Source organism: Petromyzon marinus, unplaced genomic scaffold (assembly GCF_048934315.1).
Source record: "Petromyzon marinus isolate PM22_M1 ecotype Great Lakes invasive population unplaced genomic scaffold, UKy_Petmar_22M1.pri1.0 PM_G_Scaffold_9, whole genome shotgun sequence".
Lineage (NCBI taxonomy): Eukaryota > Metazoa > Chordata > Hyperoartia > Petromyzontiformes > Petromyzontidae > Petromyzon > Petromyzon marinus.
In genome coordinates, this window is record NW_027423046.1 from 4368418 (window position 1) to 4391557 (window position 23140).

General features: G+C 53.3%; 1 pseudogene; it reads left to right on the forward strand.

Annotated features, from left to right (window-relative positions):
• The window catches only part of LOC142921848 (mutS protein homolog 4-like), a 31849-nt pseudogene extending 9201 nt beyond the window's left edge, over window positions 1-22648 (forward strand).
• Window positions 22649-23140: the final 492 nt, after the last annotated feature.

Below are 23140 nucleotides of genomic sequence, written 5' to 3' on the forward strand. Positions count from 1 at the left end.
TGCATCAGCCAGTCATCTCAGTCAGTCGACCTGTGGCACCTGGGTCTGCCCCGTGACCTCCTGCCAGCGGGTGTTCGACACTTCACGTGGCCTCAGGGTGCACATAGCCTGGCACAAGCGTCGTGGTGATGTCACCGCCACTTAGTGGCGAATGGCGGTTGTTGTTGTTGTTTTGTGGTTTGTGTTGGTGTGTGTGTGTTAGTGTGTGTGTTGGTGTGTGTTGGTGTGTGTGGGGGTGTGTATGGGTGCGAGTGTGGTAGTGTGTGTGTGTGTTGGTGTGTGTGCGTGTATGTGTGGGTGCGAGTGTGGTATGAGTGTGTGTGGGTGTGTGTTGGTGTGTGTGTGTGTGTGACCCTCCTCCACCCGTGTGTGTGCATGTGTGTGTGTGTGTGCGTGCGAGCGTGCACCCAGGAGCTCCCACTCGCTATTCGGGGTGCTCAACTACACGAGGACGCGTGGAGGAGCGCGCCGGCTCAGAGCCAACATCCACGAGCCGCTGGTGGACGAAGAGACGCTCAGAGGCCGTCTCGACTGTGTGGATGAGCTGATGCAGGAAGACAACTTCTATAGAGTGCAGGCCGGTGGGTGGGTGGGTTGGTGGGTGGGTGGCTGAGTGGGTGGGTGGGTATGTGGGTGGGCGGGTGAGTGGGTGCGTGAGTGGGTGAGTGAGTGCGTGAGTGGGTGAGTGAGTGCGTGGGTGGTTGAGTGGGTGAGTGAGTGGTTGCGTGGGTGGGTGAGTGGGTATGTGGGTGGGTGAGTGGGTGGGTGGGTGATGGGGCAGTTGTGGAGCGAGTGGAGAGTTTCCCATACCTGGGCAGTGCGCTCATGACCGGCTCTGGTTTAACAGCAAAGATCGCACTCCGAATCAGTCGAGCGGCAATGTCTTTTCATCGGTTGCGTAACGCTGTGTGGAAGTTACCTGGTCTGTCGCTCCGCACGAAGCTTTGGGTCTTCCCTCCCTTCTCTACGCTTGTGAAACGTGGACCCCCCAAATGGAACATCTTCGCCGGTTAGAAATATTTAGGCTGGCCTGCCTACGATCAATCCTGGGTTTAACCAGGCTGGATTGTGTAAGGAGCTCACAAATCCTCGAAAAATCTGGACAAAGTCCCATCGGTGAGCTCCTCCGGCAGGCAAGACTGCGTTGGCTGGGCCATGTAGCCCGCATGCCCAATCACCACATGCCCAAACAGATTTTGTTCGGCCGGATCGAGGGGGCTAAACGGATGCTGCTTGTGCTAGATAAGAGATGGAGTGATGTGGTACAGGAGGACGTGGAGCTGAGTGGACTTGCCGATGACTGGTACCAGCGGTGTCAAGATCGGCCTCTGTGGAGGAGGCTCGTGAAGGACGCTACTGGGCAGTTGGAGGCAGTCGCCCTCCAACAACAACGGAGGGCGGAGGAGCGACGCTCACAACAATGAGCGGAGCGCCGGGTGGCTAAAGCACAGCAGGTTGGCACAGTAGGGGGCACAGGTGGTGCATCAGCCAGTCATCTCAGTCAGTCGACCCGTGGCACCTGGGTCTGCCCCGTGACCTCCTGCCGGTGGGCGTTCGACACTTCACGTGGCCTCAAGGTGCACATGGCCTGGCACAAGCGTCGTGGTGACGTCACCGCCACTTAGTGGCGAATGGCGGTTGTTGTTGTTGTGTATGTCTGTGTGTGTGTGTCTGTGTGTATATGTGTGATGTCTGTGTGTATGTGTGTGCAGCTATCAGTCAGTTTCTGGATGTAGACCACCTGCTCTCAATGCTGATTCAAATCCCTAAGACAGAGACGGTGAGATGATCACTTTAATCATCATCAGCATCACCTCGCTCAGCACCACACAGTACCCCTTCATCACGTTAAACAGGGGTGGGGAACGTCCAGCCTCTGGCCCTGCCAAGGCAACCGCAGGCGGGACTCGAAATTCAATAAATCTAGGTAGAGCAATCCTGGAAGAGCAGTTGTGAGTAGCAACAACATCATCAATACCGGCTAACATCACCAAACGCCTCGCCAAAGAGAAGCAGTTCCAGGCCATCACATTAGGGGCGAGTTAATTAAACGTTTGACCAGATATAACGGGCTAATTTTTAAGTTGATCAATTTTGTATGGCCCGCGAATGATGTTGTAAATATCCAAATGGCCCTTGGTAGAAAAAAGGTTCCCCACCCGTGATGTAGAGAGAGAGGCTATTTAGTGATCTATTTATTTGTCTATATTTATCTCTACATGTATCTATCTATATTCGGTAAAGTCACGTAGAAGGGAAATAATATAAATATAAAAGAATAACATTTTCTTGCTGTGGTTTTCACACCTTGATGATGATTGCTCGTGTTGCAGTCGAAACTTCGTGATAATTTTATTGTTTTATATTTTTATTATTTTATAGTTTCCCTTTCTACGTGGTGACTTTACCGAAAGAACCAAGAATATTAATCCCTGCAGTCACGAAAGCTTTAAATCAAAATGTATCTATCTATGTATCTGTCTATCCATCTACCCTGTTCCAGTTGAGAACTGCTGAGTCTAAGATCAACTACGCCATCCACCTCAAGCATGTCCTGGAGTTGGTGTCTCCACTGCAGGTTACATCGCCTGCCCAAGATCACTGTCATCACTAATTATTGTTCATCGCTATGATCACTAGTTATCATTAATCACTGTCATCACTAATTATTGTTAATCACTATCATCACTAATTATTGTTAATCACTATCATCACTAATTATTGTTAATCACTATCATCGCTAATTATTGTTGATCACTGTCATCACTAATTATTATTGATCACTGTCATCACTAATTATTGTTGATCACCCATCATCACTAATTATCGCTAATCACTATCATCACTAATTATTGTTAATCACTATCATCACTAATTATTGTTAATCACTATCATCACTAATTATTATTAATCACTATCATCACTAATTATTGTTAATCACTATCATCACAAATTATTATTGATCACTGTCATCACTAATTATTGTTAATCACTATCATCACCAATTATTATTAATCACTATCATCACTAATTATTGTTAATCACTATCATCACTAATTATTGTTAATCACTATCATCACTAATTATTGTTAATCACTATCATTACTAATTATTGTTGATCACTATCATCACTAATTATTATTAATCACTATCATCCCTAATTATTATTGATCACTGTCATCACTAATTATTGTTAATCACTATCATCACTAATTATTATTAATCACTATCATCACTAATCGTTAATCACTGTCATCACAAATTATTATTAATCACTATCATCACTAATTATTATTAATCACTGTCATCACTAATTATTGTTAATCACTATCATCACTAATTATTGTTAATCACTGTCATCACTAATTATCGTTAATCACTATCATCACTAATTATCATTAATCACTATCATCACTAATGATTGTTAATCACTATCATCACTAATTATTATTGATCACTATCACCACTAATTATTGTTGATCACTATCATCACTAATTATCATTAATCACTATCATCACTAATTATTGTTAATCACTATCATCACTAATTATTATTGATCACTGTCATCACTAATTATTGTTGATCACCATCATCACTAATTATTATTAATCACTATCATCACTAATTATTGTTGATCACCATCATCACTAATTATTATTAATCACTATCATCACTAATTATTATTAATCACTATCATCACTAATTATTGTTAATCACTATCATCACTAATTATTATTAATCACTATCATCACTAATTATTGTTAATCACTATCATCACTAATTATTGTTAATCACTATCATCACTAATTATTGTTGATCACTGTCATCACTAATTATTGTTGATCACTATCATCACTAATTATTATTGATCACTGTCATCACTAATTATTGTTAATCACTATCATCACGAATTATTGTTAATCACTATCATCACTAATTATTGTTGATCACTATCATCACTAATTATTGTTGATCACTATCATCACTAATTATTATTATTAATCACTGTCATCACAAATTATTGTTAATCACTATCATCACTAATTATTGTTAATCACTATCATCACTAATTATTGTTAATCACTATCATCACTAATTATTGTTAATCACTATCATCACTAATTATTGTTAATCACTATCATCACTAATTATTATTAATCACTGTCATCACTAATTATCGTTAATCCCTATCATCACTATCATCACTATCATTATCATTAAGCTGCCACTGGGGGTGCCCCTGGCAACAGCAGACTCACACACAGAGACAGCTGCCACTGGGGGTGCCCCTAAGCCACAGCAGACTCACACACAGAGACAGCTGCCACTGGGGGTGCCCCTAGGCAGCAGCAGACTCACACACAGAGACAGCTGCCACTGGGGGTGCCCCTAGGCCACAGCAGACACACACAGAGACAGCTGCCACTGGGGGTGCCCCTAGGCAACAGCAGACTCACACACAGAGACAGCTGCCACTGGGGGTGCCTCCACAACACCCACAGGTAGGGTGAGTGGCAGGTGAGGTGAGTGGTGCGGTGAGGGGTTGGTGAGGGGTGGGTGAGTGTTGAGTGAAGGGTGAGGTGAGTTGAGTGGTCAGGTGGTGCGTGGTGAGTTGGGTGGTGAGGTGGTGCGTGGTGAGTTGGGTGGTGAGGTGAGTGGTGAGGTGGTGCGTGGTGAGTTGGGTGGTGAGGTGAGTGGTGAGGTGAGTAGTGAGGTGAGTGGTGAGGTGGGTGGTGAGGTGAGTGGTGAGGTGAGTGGTGAGGTGAGTGGTGAGGTGCGTGGTGAGGTGAGTGGTGAGGTGGGTGGTGAGGTGAGTGGTGAGGTGGTGAGTGGTGAGGTGAGGGGTTGGTGAGGGGTGGGTGAGTGTTGAGTGAAGGGTGAGGTGAGTTGAGTGGTGAGGAGAGTGGTGAGGTGGTGCGTGGTGAGGTGGGTGGTGGGGTGAGTGGTGAGGTGGTGAGTGGTGAGGTGGTGAGTGGTGAGGTGGTGAGTGGTGAGGTGAGGGGTTGGTGAGGGGTGGGTGAGTGTTGAGTGAAGGGTGAGGTGAGTTGAGTGGTGAGGTGGTGAGTGGTGAGTGACAGGTGCAGGTGTCACCCTCACCTATCTCTCCCCTGCTGTGTTCCCAGCGAGCGCTTAGCCCCTGCAAGACTCCACTGCTGACAGCCTACCAGAGCTCCCTGTTGGACTGCAGGTGACGAGGAGACCAGGCTGGTGGTGGTGGTGGGGGTGGTGGTGGTGGTGATGGTGGTGACTGTGGTGACGGTGGTGGGGGTGTGGGTGGTGGTGGGGGTGGTGGTGGTTTGTGATGGTGGTGGAGGAAGAGGTGGTGGTGTGGGTGGGGGTGGTGGAGGAGGTGGTGGTGATGGTGGGGGTGGTGACAGTGGTGGTGGTGGTGGGGGTGGAGGTGGGGGTGGTGGTGTGGGTGGTGGTGGGGGTGGTGGTGGTGGTGGGGGTGATGGTGGTGACGGTGGTAGTGGTGGTGCTGGTGGTGGGGGTGGTGGTGGGGGTGGTGGTGACGGTGGTGACGGTGGTGACGGTGGTGGTAGTGGGGGTGGTGGTGTGGGTGGTGGTGGGGGTGGTGGTGATGGTGGTGGTGGTGACGGTAGTGAGGGTGATGGTGGTGATGGTGGGGGTTGTGACGGTGGCAAAAACAACCCCCTACCTCCTCTTTGGTGCTGGATGGCAACGCTGTGGTGGGCAGTGCCATGGGGGGAGGTGCCTATTTAGATTTTTGGCTTTTCCCTTCATGACGTTTGTAGCCACCACAGCGGCCAATTGGGGGCTCTGGATGGGTGCGAGGGGCTGGTAACCCATCCACGTTCAATTAATTATCACCAAACCATGAATGAAAAATGTAATTAATAAGCTTGTGCCAGAGGCCCCGGGGGGATAGGCATCTATGACGTCTCCTGGCCAAACACTATTTGGCGGAGTCAGGAGACTGAATCCTTCCCCTCGGGGCTCCTCCTTTAACAACGAAAAGCCACTACGGATGGCCTCGTAGAATGTTCGAATGCTCACTGCGGAGGAGAGGTTGCCACTTCTCTGTTGGGAGCTGGACCGGTACCGCCTGGATCTCTGTTGTAATCAGGAGGTCCGGTGGACCGGCTCTGGCTCCTGCCACTGTGAGGGGTGGACAGTCTTCTACTCAGGGGAGGAGACTGCCAAACAACAGGGAGTGGCTCTTCTTCTAAACAAAAGAATGAAGGGGGCGTGGGAGCGTGGTGGTAAGGTGTGGGAAGCTGTAGTCCCCAGGCTACTTTGGGCTCGCCTTCCCATCAACCGGAGGTGAGGAGTAGTGGTCGTGGTTACTTATGCCCCCACCGAAGATGAACATCCGTGGAGGGATGTAGGCAAGGCCGATGAGTCAGATGCCTCCTATAACCTCCTGTCACAGGTGCTAGCTAAAGTGGACCCTCGGGATAGAGTCATCTTGTTGGGTGACTTCAATGCCCGAGTTGGTCATGATGCTGGCACCTGGTCTGGAGTGATTGGAAGGCATGAGCCAGATCCGTTCAATAACAACGGCAGGAGGCAGCTAGATTTTTGTGCAGCCCATGGGCTTATAATTACCAACACGCTGTTCCGGCATCGGCGCATCCACACAACATCATGGATGCATGCCAGGTCTAAGCAAGGCCATCTACTGGATGTTATAGTGACGGAACAGCGGATGCGGGCCCATGTCCTTGACACCAGGACCTTCCATGGTACTGATCTGCCCACTGACCATTGACTAGTCATCTGTAAGATGCGCCTGCCATTCTTCCACTCCGGTAGTGGGTGTACACCCAGGACCCCATTCAAACTCATAGTGGCCTGGTCTCAGTGCGGCTGGGGTTGGCATCGTCCCCCACTCCTCCTGATGTCGAGGGACAATGGGCGAGATTTAGGACTGTGGCTCATGCAGCTGCAATGGCTGCTTTGGGTACACGGTCCAGACCTCCCCAGAGACCTTGGCTGACAGAGGAGGTGTTCAGGCTGGCTGAGAAAAAGCGACAGGCCCACTCTCATAGCCTACAGCATCCCACGTCGGAGAATGAGGAGGCTTACCGCAACCTTCGCTCGGAGGTTTGGAGAGCCGTGAGGCGCTGCAAGGATGGGTGGTGGTCGCGGGTTGCTGAGGAGATGGAGTCTGCCTCAATGGCCCGCGATCACAAATCGCTCTTTAACTCCATAAAAAATATAACCAGCAGCGCCACACCTATTACCATCATTAGGGGAAAGAACAGTGATCCGATCTCCGACCCCGAGGAACAGGTTTGCATATCTGCTGAGCATTTCTGTGAGGTCCTGGGGGAGGGAAAATCCCTCAACCTGGAAAACATCGTGGGCCAAAGTGGGGATGACACTACTGAGGCTGCGGTGCCTCAAATATTGGAAGAAGTCACCCCCTGTGAGTAGCTGGCTGAGGTGCCATCTGTTGAGGAAGTACTGAAGGCGATCCAGAGTCTGAGACCAGGAAAGGCACCGGGCAGAGACGATCTCCCAAGCAAAATGCTGAGGGAGGGTGGCGTTTGTTCACAAACTGCCCTACATGACATCATAACAACAGTCTGGACCACTGGATGGGTTCCGCAGGATTGGAAGAATGCCCTGGTGGTCCCCCTCTTTGTAGTAAGGGGACCGCACAGACTGTAACAACTACAGGGGTATCTCACTCCTCAGTGTGCCGGGAAAGGTCCTGGCAAGGATTATTCAACATCGCCTTTCAAGGCACGCTTAGGAGAGGCATGCGGAACCCCAATGCGGTTTCAGGAAAAGGCGTTCCTGCAACATGTCATATTTTCTGTCTACAGTATAGTATAGGTGTAGGGAATTCCAACAAGACCTACATCTCCGCTTTATTGACCTGGTCAAGGCCTATGACACCATCAGTAGGCCTGGGCTCTGGGTTGTTCTTCGTGCTTTCGAAGTCCCTGACCCTCTGCTCATGATCATTAAGGACCTTCATGATAGTGAGCGGGCCCAGGCAAAACTACGTGGCCGGGAGTCGGAGCCATTCCCTGTACACCTTGGGGTGCGACAGGGATGTCCTCTGGCTCCCACATTATTAAACATCTATTTTGACCACGTAGTTCGTGAAGCCTTCAGTAGCTGTACCGGAGGAATTCCCATCTGGTACAGATAGAATGGGAGGCTGATCGATGCCCGGGTGCGGTCAAGGGATGGCTCCCGATTGTTCAACCATGTAATGTATGCCGATGATCTGGGAATTGCTGCTCACTCAGAGGAGGAGTTGGAGGCGCTGCTGCTGAACCTGGAGCTTGCCACTAAGAAGTGGAGCCTTACCCACTGAAACTAAGCACTTGCCTGGGTATTTTCTGCCATCGGACACTCCACCCCCACAACTTCCAATTGGTGATGGGATAGTTGTGGGGAGAGTGGAGAGTTACCCATACCTGGGCAGTGTGCTCATGACCGGCTCCGGTTTAACAGCACTCGGAATCGGTCAAGCGGCATTATATTTTCATCGGTTGCGTAACGCTGTGTGGAAGCTACCTGGTCTGTCGCTCCGCACTAAGCTTCAGGTCTTCTCGGCCACAGTCATTCCCTCCCTTCTCTATGCTTGTGAAACGTGGACCCCCCTAATGGAACATCTTTGCTGGTTAGAAACATTTAGGCTGGCCTGTCTACGATCCATCCTGGGTTTAACCAGGCTGGATTGTGTGAGGAGCTCACAAATCCTTGAAAGATCTGGACAAAGTCCCATCAGTGAGCTCCTCCGGCAGGCAACACTGCGTTGGCTGGGTCATGCAGCCCGCATGCCCAGCGATCACATGCCGAAACAGCTTTTGTTCAGCCGGATCAAGGGGGCTAGAGAAGAGATGGAGTGGTGTGGTACAGGAGGCACGGGCTAGAGAAGAGATGGAGTGACGTGGTACAGGAGTACGTAGAGCTGAGTGGACTTGCCGATGACTGGTACCAGCGGTGTCAGGATCGGCCTCTGTGGAGGAGGCTCGTGAAGGACGCTACTGGGCAGTTGGAGGCAGTCGCCCTCCAACAACAACGGAGGGCGGAGGAGCGATGCTCACAACAACGAGCGGAGCGCCGGGTGGCTAAAGCACAGCGGGTTGGCACAGTAGGAGGCACAGGTGGTGCATCAGCCACTCATCTCACTCAGTCCCCCCCTGGCACCTGGGTCTGCCCCGTGACCTTCGTGCCAGCGTGCGTTCAACACTTCACGTGGCCTCGAAGTGCACATGGCCTGGCACAAGCGTCGTGGTGACGTCACCGCCACTTAGTGGTGAACGGCGGTTGCCGTCGTCGTTGTTGTTGTCGGCGACGGTGGCGGCGTCGATGGCGGCGGCGACACCACAACCCCCACCGCGTCTCCTCCCCCGCTGTCCCCGTGCCAGGTTCCCTGCGATCCTGGGCAAGCTGCGCACGGTGCTGACCGACGATTTGCCCTTCCGCAAGGGCAACCTCCTCTCGGCCAGGACACGGCGCTGCCACGTCGTGCGCCCCGGCCTCAACGGCTTCCTGGACCTCGCTCGGCGCATCCTCTCCGAGGCCGTCGGAGACATCGAAGGCACGGCACGGCTGACCCACCCGTAGCCCTCCCCGGCCGTCTTTGTATCTCTCTTTTCCTCTCTCTCTCTCTACCGCCTGCTGCTGTACGTTTGGAGTTTGCGTGTCTCTCTCATCATCGTCATCATCACGGTGGCTGCGAGATGTCAACTACCTCGCCTGGTACGCAGGAGGTCGTGGGTTCCACCATCATCTCCCCCCCCCTCTCCTCCTTTCTCCCCCACTCTTCCCCCTCTCTCCCCTGCCCAATCTCTCTCTCTCAGAGACCAACAAACAGCTCTCCGTGATTCACAACCTGCCCACTCTCTCTCTCCCAGAGATCATCAAACAGCTCTCTGTGATTCACAACCTGCCCATTCTCTCTCTCCCAGAGATCAACAAACAGCTCTCCGTGATTCACAACCTGCCCATTCTCTCTCTCCCAGAGATCATCAAACAGCTCTCCGAGATTCACAACCTGCCCATTCTCTCTCTCAGAGATCATCAAACAGCTCTCCGAGATTCACAACCTGCCCATTCTCTCTCTCAGAGATCATCAAACAGCTCTCCGAGATTCACAACCTGCCCATTCTCTCTCTCCCAGATATCATCAAACAGCTCTCCGAGATTCACAACCTGCCCATTCTCTCTCTCCCAGAGATCATCAAACAGCTCTCCGTGATTCACAACCTGCCCATTCTGTCTCTCAGAGATCATCAAACAGCTCTCCGTGATTCACAACCTGCCCATTCTCTCTCCCAGAGATCATCAAACAGCTCTCCGTGATTCACAACCTGCCCACTCTCTCTCTCCCAGAGATCATCAAACAGCTCTCTGTGATTCACAACCTGCCCATTCTCTCTCTCCCAGAGATCAACAAACAGCTCTCCGTGATTCACAACCTGCCCATTCTCTCTCTCCCAGAGATCATCAAACAGCTCTCCGAGATTCACAACCTGCCCATTCTCTCTCTCAGAGATCATCAAACAGCTCTCCGAGATTCACAACCTGCCCATTCTCTCTCTCAGAGATCATCAAACAGCTCTCCGAGATTCACAACCTGCCCATTCTCTCTCTCCCAGATATCATCAAACAGCTCTCCGAGATTCACAACCTGCCCATTCTCTCTCTCCCAGAGATCATCAAACAGCTCTCCGTGATTCACAACCTGCCCATTCTGTCTCTCAGAGATCATCAAACAGCTCTCCGTGATTCACAACCTGCCCATTCTCTCTCCCAGAGATCATCAAACAGCTCTCCGTGATTCACATCCTGCCCATTCTCTCTCTCAGAGATCATCAAACAGCTCTCCGTGATTCACAACCTGCCCATTCTCTCTCTCCCAGAGATCATCAAACAGCTCTCCGTGATTCACAACCTGCCCATTCTCTCTCTCCCAGAGATCATTAAACAGCTCTCCGAGATTCACAACCTGCCCATTCTCTCTCTCCCAGAGATCATCAAACAGCTCTCCGAGATTCACAACCTGCCCATGTCCATGAGCTACAGCGCCGTGCGTGGCTTTTACATCCAGACGTCCGCTCACTCCCTGCAGCCCGAACAGCGTCTGCCAGAGGTCTTCATCAAGGTCAACGCACAGAGACTCACAGATTCACCACACAGAGACTCACAGACTCACCACACAGACTCATAGACTCATCGCACAGAGACCCATAGACTCATCGCACAGAAACCATAGACTCATCGCACAGAGCCCACAGACTCACCGCACAGAGACTCATAGACTCATCACATAGAGACCCATAGACTCATCACACAAAGACCCATAGACTCATCACACAGAGACCCATAGACTCATCACACAGAGACCCATAGACTCATTGCACAGAGACCCATAGACTCATCGCACAGAGACCCACAGACTCACCACACAGAGACTCATAGACTCACACAGAGACCCATAGACTCATCACACAGAGACCCATAGACTCATCACACAGAGACCCAGAGACTCATCACACAGAGACCCATAGACTCACCACGCAGAGACCCATAAACTCATCACATAGAGACCCACAGACTCACCACGCAGAGACCCATAGACTCATCACACAGAGACTCAGACTCACCACTCATAGACTCACCACTCACAGACTCACCACTCATAGACCCAGAGTCTATGTGTGAGTCTATGTGTATAGGTGTGAGTCTGTGTCTAGGTGTGAGTCTATGTGTATAGGTGTGAGTCTGTGTCTATGTGTGAGTCTATGTGTCTAAGTGTGAGTCTGTATCTATGTGTGAGTCTGTGTCTATGTGTGAGTCTATGTGTGAGTCTATGTGTCTAGGTGTGAGACTATGTGTGAGTCTGTGTCTACGTGTGAGTCTATGTGTCTAGGTGTGAGGCTATGTGTGAGTCTATGTGTCTACGTGTGGGTCTGTGTCTATGTGTGAGTCTATGTGTCTATGTGTGAGTCTATGTGTCTACGTGTGAGTCTATGTGTGAGTCTATGAGTCTATGTTTGAGTCTATGTGTCTACGTGTGAGTCTATATGTGAGTCTATGTGTGAGTCTATGTGTCTATGTGTGAGTCTATGTGTCTATGTGTGGGTCTATGTGTTTATGTGTGAGTCTATGTGTATCTGTGTGTGAGTCTATCTGTGAGTCTATGTGTCTATGTGTGAGTCTATGTGTCTATGTGTGTGTCTACGTGTGAGTCTATGTGTGAGTCTATGTGTCTATGTGTGAGTCTATGAGTCTATGTGTGAGTCTATGTGTCTATGTGTGAGTCTATGTGTGTGTCTACGTGTGAGTCTATGTGTGAGTCTATGTGTCTATGTGTGAGTCTATGAGTCTATGTGTGAGTCTATGTGTCTATGTGTGAGTCTATGTGTTTATGTGTGAGTCTATGTGTGAGTCTATGTGTCTACGTGTGAGTCTCACCCCTCACCCCACCACTCACCACACCCCTCACTCACCCCTCACCACCCCTCACTCACCACTCACCACCCCTCACTCACCACTCACCACCCTCACTCACCACTCACCACACCCCTCACTCACCACTCACCACCCCTCACTCACCACTCACCACCCCTCACTCACCACTCACTCATCACTCACCACTCACCACCCCTCACTCACCACTCACCACCACTCACTCATCACTCACCACCCCCCACTCACCAATCACCACCACTCACCCCACCACTCACCACTCACCACCCTCACTCACCACTCACCACCCTCACTCACCACTCACCACTCACCACCCCTCACTCACCACTCACCACCCCTCACTCACCACTCACCACCCCTCACTCACCACTCACCACCCTCACTCACCACTCACCACTCACCACCCCTCACTCACCACTCACCACCCCTCACTCACCACTCACCACCCCTCACTCACCACTCACCACCCCTCACTCACCACTCACCACCCCTCACTCACCACTCACCACCCCTCACCACCCCTCACTCACCACTCACCACACCCCTCACTCACCACTCACCACCCCTCACTCATCACTCAACACCCCTCACTCACCAGGTGAGCAAACGTGGGAACCTTCTCAGCTACACCACCATGGACCTCATGAGGCTGAACTGCCGCAGCCAAGAGGCCGTGGAGGAGATCTACCTCATGTCCAACGTGTGAGGGAACACCCCTGCCCCAGGCAGAGTGTGGTGGACTAATCTCCATCTGTTCCTTGACTCACTGCCGCTTCTACCTGTGGGGGTTGCAGAGGAACCCCCTGGCTATGCCCTGCACTACTATACACTACACTATACACTACACTATACACTACACTACACACTACACTATACACTACACTATACACTACTATACACTACACTATACACTACACTATACTACTATACACTACACTATACACTACATTATACACTACTATACACTACACTATACACTACACTATACATTACTATACACTACACTATACACTACTATACACTACACTATACACTACACTATACACTACACTATACTCTACACTACTACACACTACAATATACACTGCAATATACACTACACTACTATACACTACACTATACACTACACTTCTATACACTACACTATACACTACACCATACACTACACTATACACTACACTACTATACACTACACTATACACTACAATATACACTACACTATACACTACACTATACACTACACTATACACTACTATACACTACACTATGCACTACACTATACACTACACTATACACTACATTATACACTACTATACACTACACTATACACTACACTATACACTACACTATACACTACTGTACACTACTACACTACACTATACACTACACTATACATTACACTATGCACTACACTATACACTACACTATACACTACTATACACTACACTATACATTACACTATGCACTACACTATACACTACTATACACTACTGTACACTACTACACTACACTATACACTACACTATACACTACACTATACACTACTATACACTACACTATACACTACACTATACACTACACTCTACACTACACTATACCCTACATTATACTCTACTGTACACTACACTATGCACTACACTATACACTACACTATACACTACTGTACACTACACTATACACTACACTATGCACTACACTATACACGATACACTACAGTATACACTACACTATACACTACACTATACTACTATACACTACACTATACAGTACTGTACACTACTACACTACACTATACATTACACTATACACTACACTATACACTACTGTACACTACTACACTACACTATGAACTACACTATACACTACACTATACTCTACTGTACACTACACTATGCACACTATACACTACTGTACACTACTCTTTACACAACACCCTTTGGGGGGGGGGGGGGGAGGGTGACCCCCGCTCTGTCTCCGTGCCCAGGGTGTTGTCTAAGCTGTTTGCGGAGATCCGGGAGGACATTGTGTGTCTCTACAAGCTTGCTGACGCAGTGTCCATGGTGGACATGCTGCTGGCATTTGCTCACCGCACCACGCTCACCAAGTCCGGTACGCGGTGGGTGGGTGGGTGAGTGAGTGGGTGAGTGAGTGGGTGAGTGGATGGGTGGGTGAGTGAGTCGGTGGGTGAGTGAGTGGGTGAGTGGGTGAGTAGGTGGGTGGGTGAGTGAGTGAGTGAGTGGGTGGGTGGGTGAGTGAGTGAGTGGGTGGGTGGGTGAGTGAGTGAGTGGGTGGGTGGGTGGGTGAGTGAGTGGGTAAGTGGGTGAGTGAGGGAGTGAGTGAGTGGGTGGGTGGGTGGGTGAGTGAGTGAGTGAGTGGGTGAGTGGGTGAGTGAGGGAGTGAGTGAGTGGGTGGGTGGGTGAGTGAGTGGGTGGGTGAGTGAGTGAGGGAGTGAGTGAGTGGGTGAGTGGATGAGTGAGTGAGTGAGTGGCCTTCACCCCCCGTGACCTCCCCCCGTGACCTCCGCCCCCGTGACCTCCGCCCCCGTGACCTTCACCCCTGTGACCTCCCCATGTGACCTCCGCCACCATGACCTCCGCCCCCGTGACCTCCGCCCTGTGACCTCTACCCCGCGACCTCCCCCCTTGACTCCTCCCCCCCATGACCTCCCCCCCGTGACCTCCCCCCCTTGACCTCCACCCCCATGACCTTCACCCCCGTGACCTCCCGTGACCTCCCCCCCACTGTCTGTGGTGAGCTGCAGTCCGTCCGGAATTCTCTGACACGCTGGCCCTCAAAGGGGCTCGCCACCCCATCCTGGAGCGGGTGCTGGGCTGGCCGCTGGTGCCTAACGACGTCTTCCTGTCGGACGCCTCCAACTTCCTCATTGTCACGGGGCCCAACAACAGCGGCAAGTCCACGCTGCTGAGACAGGTGGCACTCTGCCAGGTGATGGCACAGATCGGTGAGTGGGTGGGGGGGTGAGTTGGTGAGTGAGTGAGTGGGTGGGTGAGTGAGTGAGTGAGTTGGTGAGTGGGTGGGTGAGTTGGTGAGTGAGTTGGTTGGTGAGTGAGTGGGTGAGTTGGTGAGTGAGTGGGTGGGTGAGTGAGTGAGTGAGTTGGTGAGTGAGTAGGTGAGTAAGTAAGTGAGTGAGTGTTTGAGTGAGTGAGTAGGTGAGTAAGTGAGTGAGTGAGTGTTTGAGTGATTGAGTGAGTAGGTGAGTAAGTAAGTGAGTGAGTGTTTGAGTGAGTGAGTGAGTAGGTGAGTAAGTAAGTGAGTGTTTGAGTGAGTGAGTAGGTGAGTAAGTGAGTGAGTGAGTGTTTGAGTGAGTGAGTAGGTGAGTAAGTAAGTGAGTGAGTGTTTGGGTGCTACCACTGCTTCAGGTTGCTTCGTGCCAGCCGACTTTGCCTGCGTGAGGATCGCTGATCAGATCTTCACTCGCATCGGTGTGGACGACGACATCCAGCCACTCTCCTCCACCTTCACCATCGAGATGAGAGAGGTGGGTGGGGAGTGAGAGGGTGGGTGGGTGAGTGGGTGGGTGGGTGGGTGAGTGGGTGGGTGAGTGGTTGGTTGGGTGTGTGAGTGGGTGGGTGTGTGAGTGGGTGGGTGAGTGGTTGGTTGGGTGTGTGAGAGAGTGAGTGGGTGGTTGAGTGAGAGGGTGGGTGAGTGGGTGGGTGGGTGTGTGAGTGGGTGGGTGAGTGAGTGGGTGGGTGAGTGGTTGGGTGGGTGAGTGGGTGGGTGTGTGAGTGGGTGGGTGAGTGGTTGGTTGGGTGTGTGAGAGAGTGAGTGGGTGGTTGAGTGAGAGGGTGGGTGAGTGGGTGGGTGGGTGTGTGAGTGGGTGGGTGAGTGAGTGAGTGGGTGGGTGAGTGGTTGGGTGGGTGAGTGGGTGGGTGAGTGGTTGGGTAGGTGGGTGAGTGGGTTGGTGAGTGGGTGGGTGAGTGGGTGGGTTAGTGGGTGTGTGAGTGGGTGGGTGAGTGGGTGGGTGAGTGAGAGGGTGGGTGAGTGGGTGGGTGGGCTGGTGTGTGAGTGGGTGGGTGAGTGGGTGGGTGGGTGTGTGATTGAGTGGGTGAGTGGGTGTGTGAGTGAGTGGGTGGGTGAGTGGGTGGGTGGGTTGGTGGGTGGTGGTGGGTGGGTGAGTGGTTGGTGGTGGGTGTGAGTGTGTGGGTGAGTGGTGGGTGGGTGAGTGGGTGGGTGGTGAGTGGGTGGGTGAGTAGTGAGTGGGTGGTGGGTGGGGGGTGGGTGGGTGGGGGGTGGTGGGTGGGGTGGGTGGGTGGGTGGGTGGTGGTGAGGGAGTGGGTGTGGGTGGGTGGTGGGTGGGTGGGGTGGGGGTGGGTGGGTGAGTGGTGGGTGGGTGGGTGGGTTGGGTTGGGTGAGTGGGTGGGGGGTGGGGGGGGTGGGGGGGTGGGTGGGTGTGGGGTGGGGGGTTGGGTGGTGGGTGGGTGGTGGGTGGGTGGGTGGGTGGTGGGTGGGTGTGTGGGTGGGTGGGTGAGTGAGTGAGTGGGTGGGTGGGTGGGTGGTGTGGGTGTGTGGGTGGGTGGGTGAGTGAGTGAGTTGGTGAGTGGGGTGGGTGTGGTGGTGTGGGTGAGTGGGTGGGTGGGTGACCCCCGGTGACCCCCATGACCCCAGGTGAACTACATAGTTCGCACAGCCACCGACCGCTCTCTGGTGATCATCGACGAGCTCGGAGGGGCACCGGGGTCCACGAGGCCCTGGGGATCTGTCACTCGGTCTGTGAGTGTCTCCTGCAGCGCAAGGTGGTGACCACTCACACTCACCACTCACACTCACCACTCACACTCACCACCCTCACCACCCTCACCACCCCTGTGTGTCTCCCCCCCCCCCCCCCCAGACGTTCACCATCTTCGCCACCCACCACCTGGAGCTGAGCCACCTCTCTACCCTCTACCCCAACGTCTCCAACAGCCACTTCCTGGTGGAGTCGCGCAATCAGCAGCAGCAGCAGCAGCAGCTGCCCTGGGCCGGCCGTCGTGACGGTAAAGCCGCTGGTGCCGACGACTCGCGGACGGTGCCACGTGTGACGTGCACGTACAAGCTGGTGCAGGGGCACACGCCGGACACGCACTACGGTACTACGCGTGTGTGTGTGTACGTGTGTGTATGTGTACGTGTGTGTGTTCTTCGTGCTTTTGGAGTACCTGACCCTCTGCTCACGATCATTAAGGACCTTCATGATGGTGAGCGGGCCCGGGTAAAACTACGTGGCTGGGAGTCAGAGCCATTCCCTGTACACCTTGGGGTGCGACAGGGATGTCCTCTGGCTCCCACATTATTTAACATCTATTTTGACCACGTAGTTCATGAAGCCTTCAATAGCTGTACCGGGGGAATCTCCATATGGTACAGATATAATGGGAGGCTAATCGATGCCCGGGTGCGGTCAAGGGATGGCTCCCTATTGCTCAACCACGTTATGTATGCTGATGATTTGGTAATAGCTGCTCAGTCAGAGGAGGAGTTGGAGACGCTGCTGCTGAGACTGGAGCGTGCCACTAAGAGGTGGGGCCTTACCATCAGCCCCACCAAAACTAAGCACCTGCCTGGGTATTTTGTACCATCGGACACTACACCCCCACAACTCCCAATCGGTGATGGGGCAGTTGTGGAGAGAGTGGAGAGTTTCCCATACCTGGGCAGTGTGCTTATGACTGGCTCCAGTTTAACAGCAGAGGTCTCACTCCGAATCAGTCGAGCGGCAATATATTTTCATCGGTTGCGTAACGCTGTGTGGAAGCTACCTGGTCTGTCGCTCCGCACTAAGCTTCAGGTCTTCTCGGCCACGGTCATTCCCTCCCTTCTCTACGCTTGCGAAACGTGGACCCCCCTAGTGGAACATCTTCGCCGGTTAGAAACATTTAGGCTGGCCTGCCTACGATCCATCCTGGGTTTAACCAGACTGGATTGTGTGAGGAGCTCACAAATCCTTGAAAGATCTGGGCAGGGTCCCATCGGTGAGCTCCTCCGGCAGGCAAGGCTGCGATGGCTGGGTCATGTAGCCCGCATGCCGAAACAGCTTTTGTTTGGCCGGATTGAGGGGGCTAAGCAGGCGCGGCACGGGCTAGAGAAGAGATGGAGTGATGTGGTACAGGAGGACGTGGAGCTGAGTGGACTTGCCGATGACTGGTACCAGCGGTGTCAAGATCGGCCTCTGTGGAGGAGGCTCATGAAGGATGCTACTGGGCAGTTGGAGGCAGTCGCCCTCCAACAACAACGGAGGGCGGAGGAGCGATGCTCAGAACAACGAGCGGAGCGCCGGGTGGCTAAAGCACAGCAGGTTGGCACAGTAGGGGGCACAGGTGGTGCATCAGCCAGTCATCTCAGTCAGTTGACCCGTGGCACCTGGGTCTGCCCAGTGACCTCCTGCCAGCGGGCGTTCGACACTTCACGTGGCCTCACGGTGCACATAGCCTGGCACAAGCGTCGTGGTGACGTCACCGCCACTTAGTGGCGAATGGCGGTTGTTGTTGTTGTTGTTGTGTACGTGTGTGTGTGTGTACGTGTGTGTGTGTGTGTACATGTGTGTGTGTGTGGTCCGGCAAAACAACCCCCTACCTCCTCGCGGTGCCGGACAGGCAACTCTGTTGTGGACAGTGCTTTGGGGGGAGATCCAATTTTGATTGGCTCCTCCCCTCATGGCAAATGTGTCTACCACAGGGGCTAAACGGGGGCTCTGGACAGGTGCGAGGGGCTGGTAACCCTTCCACCTTCAATTAATTACCACGAAACCACGAGTTAAACCGAAATATGTAACTAATAAGCTTGTGCCGGAGGCCCCGGGGGGACAGGCGTCTATGACGTCTCCTGACCAAACCCCATTTGGCAGAGCCAGGAGACTGAATATCTACCCTCGGGGCTCCTCCAGAAACAACGAAAAACCACTACGGGTGGCCACGTGGAATGTTCGAACGCTCACTGCGGAGGAGAGGCTGCCACTCCTCTGTCGGGAGCTGGACCGGTACCGCCTGGATCTCTGTGGTATTCAGGAGGTCCGGTGGACCGGCTCTGGCTCCTACCACCATGAGGGGTGGACAGTCCTCTTCTCACGGCAGGAGACTGCCAAACAACAGGGAGTGGCTCTTCTTCTAAACAAAAGAATGAAGGGGGCGTGGGAGCGTGGTGGTGAGGTGTGGGAAGCTGTAAGCCCCAGGCTACTTTGGGCTCGCCTTCCCAACAACCGGATGTGAGGAGTGGTGGTCGTGGTTACTTATTCCCCCACCGAAGACGAACATCCGTGGAGGGATCCAGGCAAGGCCGATGAGTCGGATGCCTTCTATGACCTCCTGTCACAGGTGCGAGCTAAAGTGGCCCCTCGGGATAGTCATCTTGTTGGGTGAATGCCCGAGTTGGTCATGATGCACCTGGTCTGGAGTGATTGGAAGGAATGGGCCAGACCAGCTCAATAACAACGGCAGGAGGCTGCTACATTTTTGTGCAGCCCATGGGCTTGTAAATACCAACACGTTGTTCCGGCATCGGTGCATCCACACAACATCATGGATGCATGCCGGGTCCAAGCAAGAACATCTGCTGGACTACATAGTGACGGACCAGCGGATGCGAGCCCATGTCCCTGACACCAGGACCTACCGTGGAGCTGATCTGCCCTCTGACCATCGACTTGTAATCTGTAAGATGCACCTGCAATTCTTCCACTCCGGTGGTGGGTGTACATCCAGGACCCCATTCAAACCCTTAGTGGCATGCTCTGCCGGCTGGGATTGGCATCGTCCCCCACTCCTCCTGATGTCGAGGGTAAATGGGCGAGGTTTAGGACTGTGACTCATGCAGCTGAAATGGCTGCTTTGGGTACGCGGTCCAGACCTCCCCAGAGACCCTGGCTGACAGAGGAGGTGTTCAGGATGGCGACAGGCCCACTATCATCGGCTACAGAATCCCACGGCGGAGAATGAGGAGGCTTACCGCAGCCCTCGCTCGGAGGTTCGGAGAGCCGCGAGGCGCCGCAAGGATGGGTGGCGGTCGCGGGTTGCCGAGGAGATGGAGTCTGCATCAGTGGCCCGCGATCACAAATCGCTCTTTAACTCCCATCAAGAAAGTAACCTGCGGCGCCACAACCAATTACCATCATTGGGGGAAAGAACGGTGACCCGATCTCCGACCCCCAGGGAACAGGTTTTCAGATTTGCCGAGCATTTCCGCGAGGTCCCGGTAGTGGGAGGGGGGAAACCCCTCGGCCCGGAAAAACTCATCGCGGCACAAAGTGGGGACGGCCCTGCCGAGGCCGCCGGCGCCTCAAACATCGTGAAGAAGAAGCCGTCGCCTTCCGCGACGCGGTCGGCGTCTCACGGCCACCTCCCCCTCCCACCCCCCCTCCCCCTCCCCCTCCGCGTGCCCCGCGTCCAGGTCTGGAGATGGCCACGCTGTCATCGCTGCCGCCCTCCCTGCTGCGCGACGCCACGGGGCTGCTGGCTCGGATCGGCGGCAAGAGCTGGGTAACAACGCTGACCCCCGCCGACACCCCCGCCGCGACCCCCCCGCGACCCGCCCGTGACCCCCCCCCCCGTGACCCCTCCGCGACCCCCCCCAGATGGAGCGTCAGGCCGACTCCGCGCCCGTGCTGCGCCGAGCGGCCGTCCACCGCCTCGCGACGCGGCTGGGCCAGGCGGCGCGACACTCGCGGCTGGACGGAGCCAGCCTGGCCACGTACCTGGGGTCGCTGAGACAGCGGTACCTCGACGAGCTGGAGCACATCGCTGACGCCACCGCTAACACCCACTGAACAACACCACCACCAACACCACCACCGCTAACACCCACTGAACGACACCACCACCAACACCACTAACACCCACTGAACGACGCCGCCACCACCACTACCACCGCTAACATCCACTGAACGACACCAACACCACCACCGCTAACACCCACTGAGCGACACCGCCACCAACACCACCACCACTAACACCCACTGAACGACACCACCACCAACACCACCGCTAACACCCACTGAACGACACCACCACCACCACTACCACCGCTAACACACACTGAACGACACCACCACCAACACCACCACCGCTAACACCGCTAACACCCACTGAACGACACCACCACCACCACCGCTAACACCCACTGAACGACACCACCACCACCACCGCTAACACCCACTGAAGGACACGACCACCAACACCACCACCACCGCTAACACCCACTGAACGACACCACCACCACCACCACCGCTAACACCCACTGAACGACACCACCACCACCACCGCTAACACCCACTGAAGGACACGACCACCAACACCACCACCACCGCTAACACCCACTGAACGACACCACCACCAACACCACCACCACCGCTAACACACACTGAACGACACCACCACCAACACCACCACCACCGCTAACCCCCACTGAACGACACCACCACCAACACCACCACCGCTAACACCCACTGAACAACACCACCACCAACACCACCACCACCGCTAACACCCACTGAACGACACCACCACCACCACCGCTAACACCCACTGAACGACACCACCAACACCACCACCACCGCTAACACCCATTGAACGACACCACCACCAACACCACCACCAACACCACCGCTAACACCCACTGAACGACACCACCACCGCTAACACCCACTGAACGACACCACCAACACCACCACCACCGCTAACACCCACTGAACGACACCACCACCAACACCACCATAAACACCACCACCACCGCTAACACCCACTGAACGACACCACCACCACCACCGCTAACACCCACTGAACGACACCACCACCAACACCGCTAACACCCACTGAACGACACCACCACCAACACCACCACCGCTAACACCCACTGAACGACACCACCACCAACACCACCACCGCTAACACCCACTGAACGACACCACCACCAACACCACCACCGCTAACACCCACTGAACGACACCACCACCAACACCACCACCGCTAACACCCACTGAACGACACCACCACCAACACCACCACCGCTAACACCCACTGAACGACACCACCAACACCACCACGATCCAACACCACCAATGCTAGCACCACCACCACCAATTCCAGCACCACCACCACCACGGTGGAGGGGTAAGCATGTGGGTACCATTGTGTGGTGTGGGGTAGGCTGACGGAGGTCCTGATTAGCCAGACGATGATGTTATTTCGTGCTGTGTTGTTGGATATATAAACATAAAGTTTACTGTCAAACTGGCTCAGTGATTGAGTAATTTCGTGAGCAAGCGACTGAGTAAGCAGCTGAGCTCCTGAGTGAGTCACTGGCTGAGTGAGTGAGTCACTGGCTGAGTGAGTGAGTGACTGGCTGAGTGAGTGACTGGCTGAGTGAGTGAGTGAGTGGTTGAGTGAGTGAGTGAGTGATTGGCTGAGTGAGTGAGTGGCTGAGTGAGTGACTGGCAGAGTGACTGGCTAAGTGACTGGCTGAGTGAGTGAGTGACTGGCTGAGTGAGTCACTGGCTGAGTGAGTGAGTGACTGGCTGAGTGGGTGACTGGCTGAGTGAGTGAGTGACTGGCTGAGTGAATGACTGGCTGAGTGAGTCACTGGCTGAGTGGGTGACTGGCTGAGTGAGTGACTGGCTGAGTGAGTGACTGGCTGAGTGAGTGAGTGCCGAGTGAGTGATTGAGTCCGTAATAGAGGTTTTGTTGGTTTAGATGGCGTAAATATATAAATGTTGTGTCGTTAAAATCA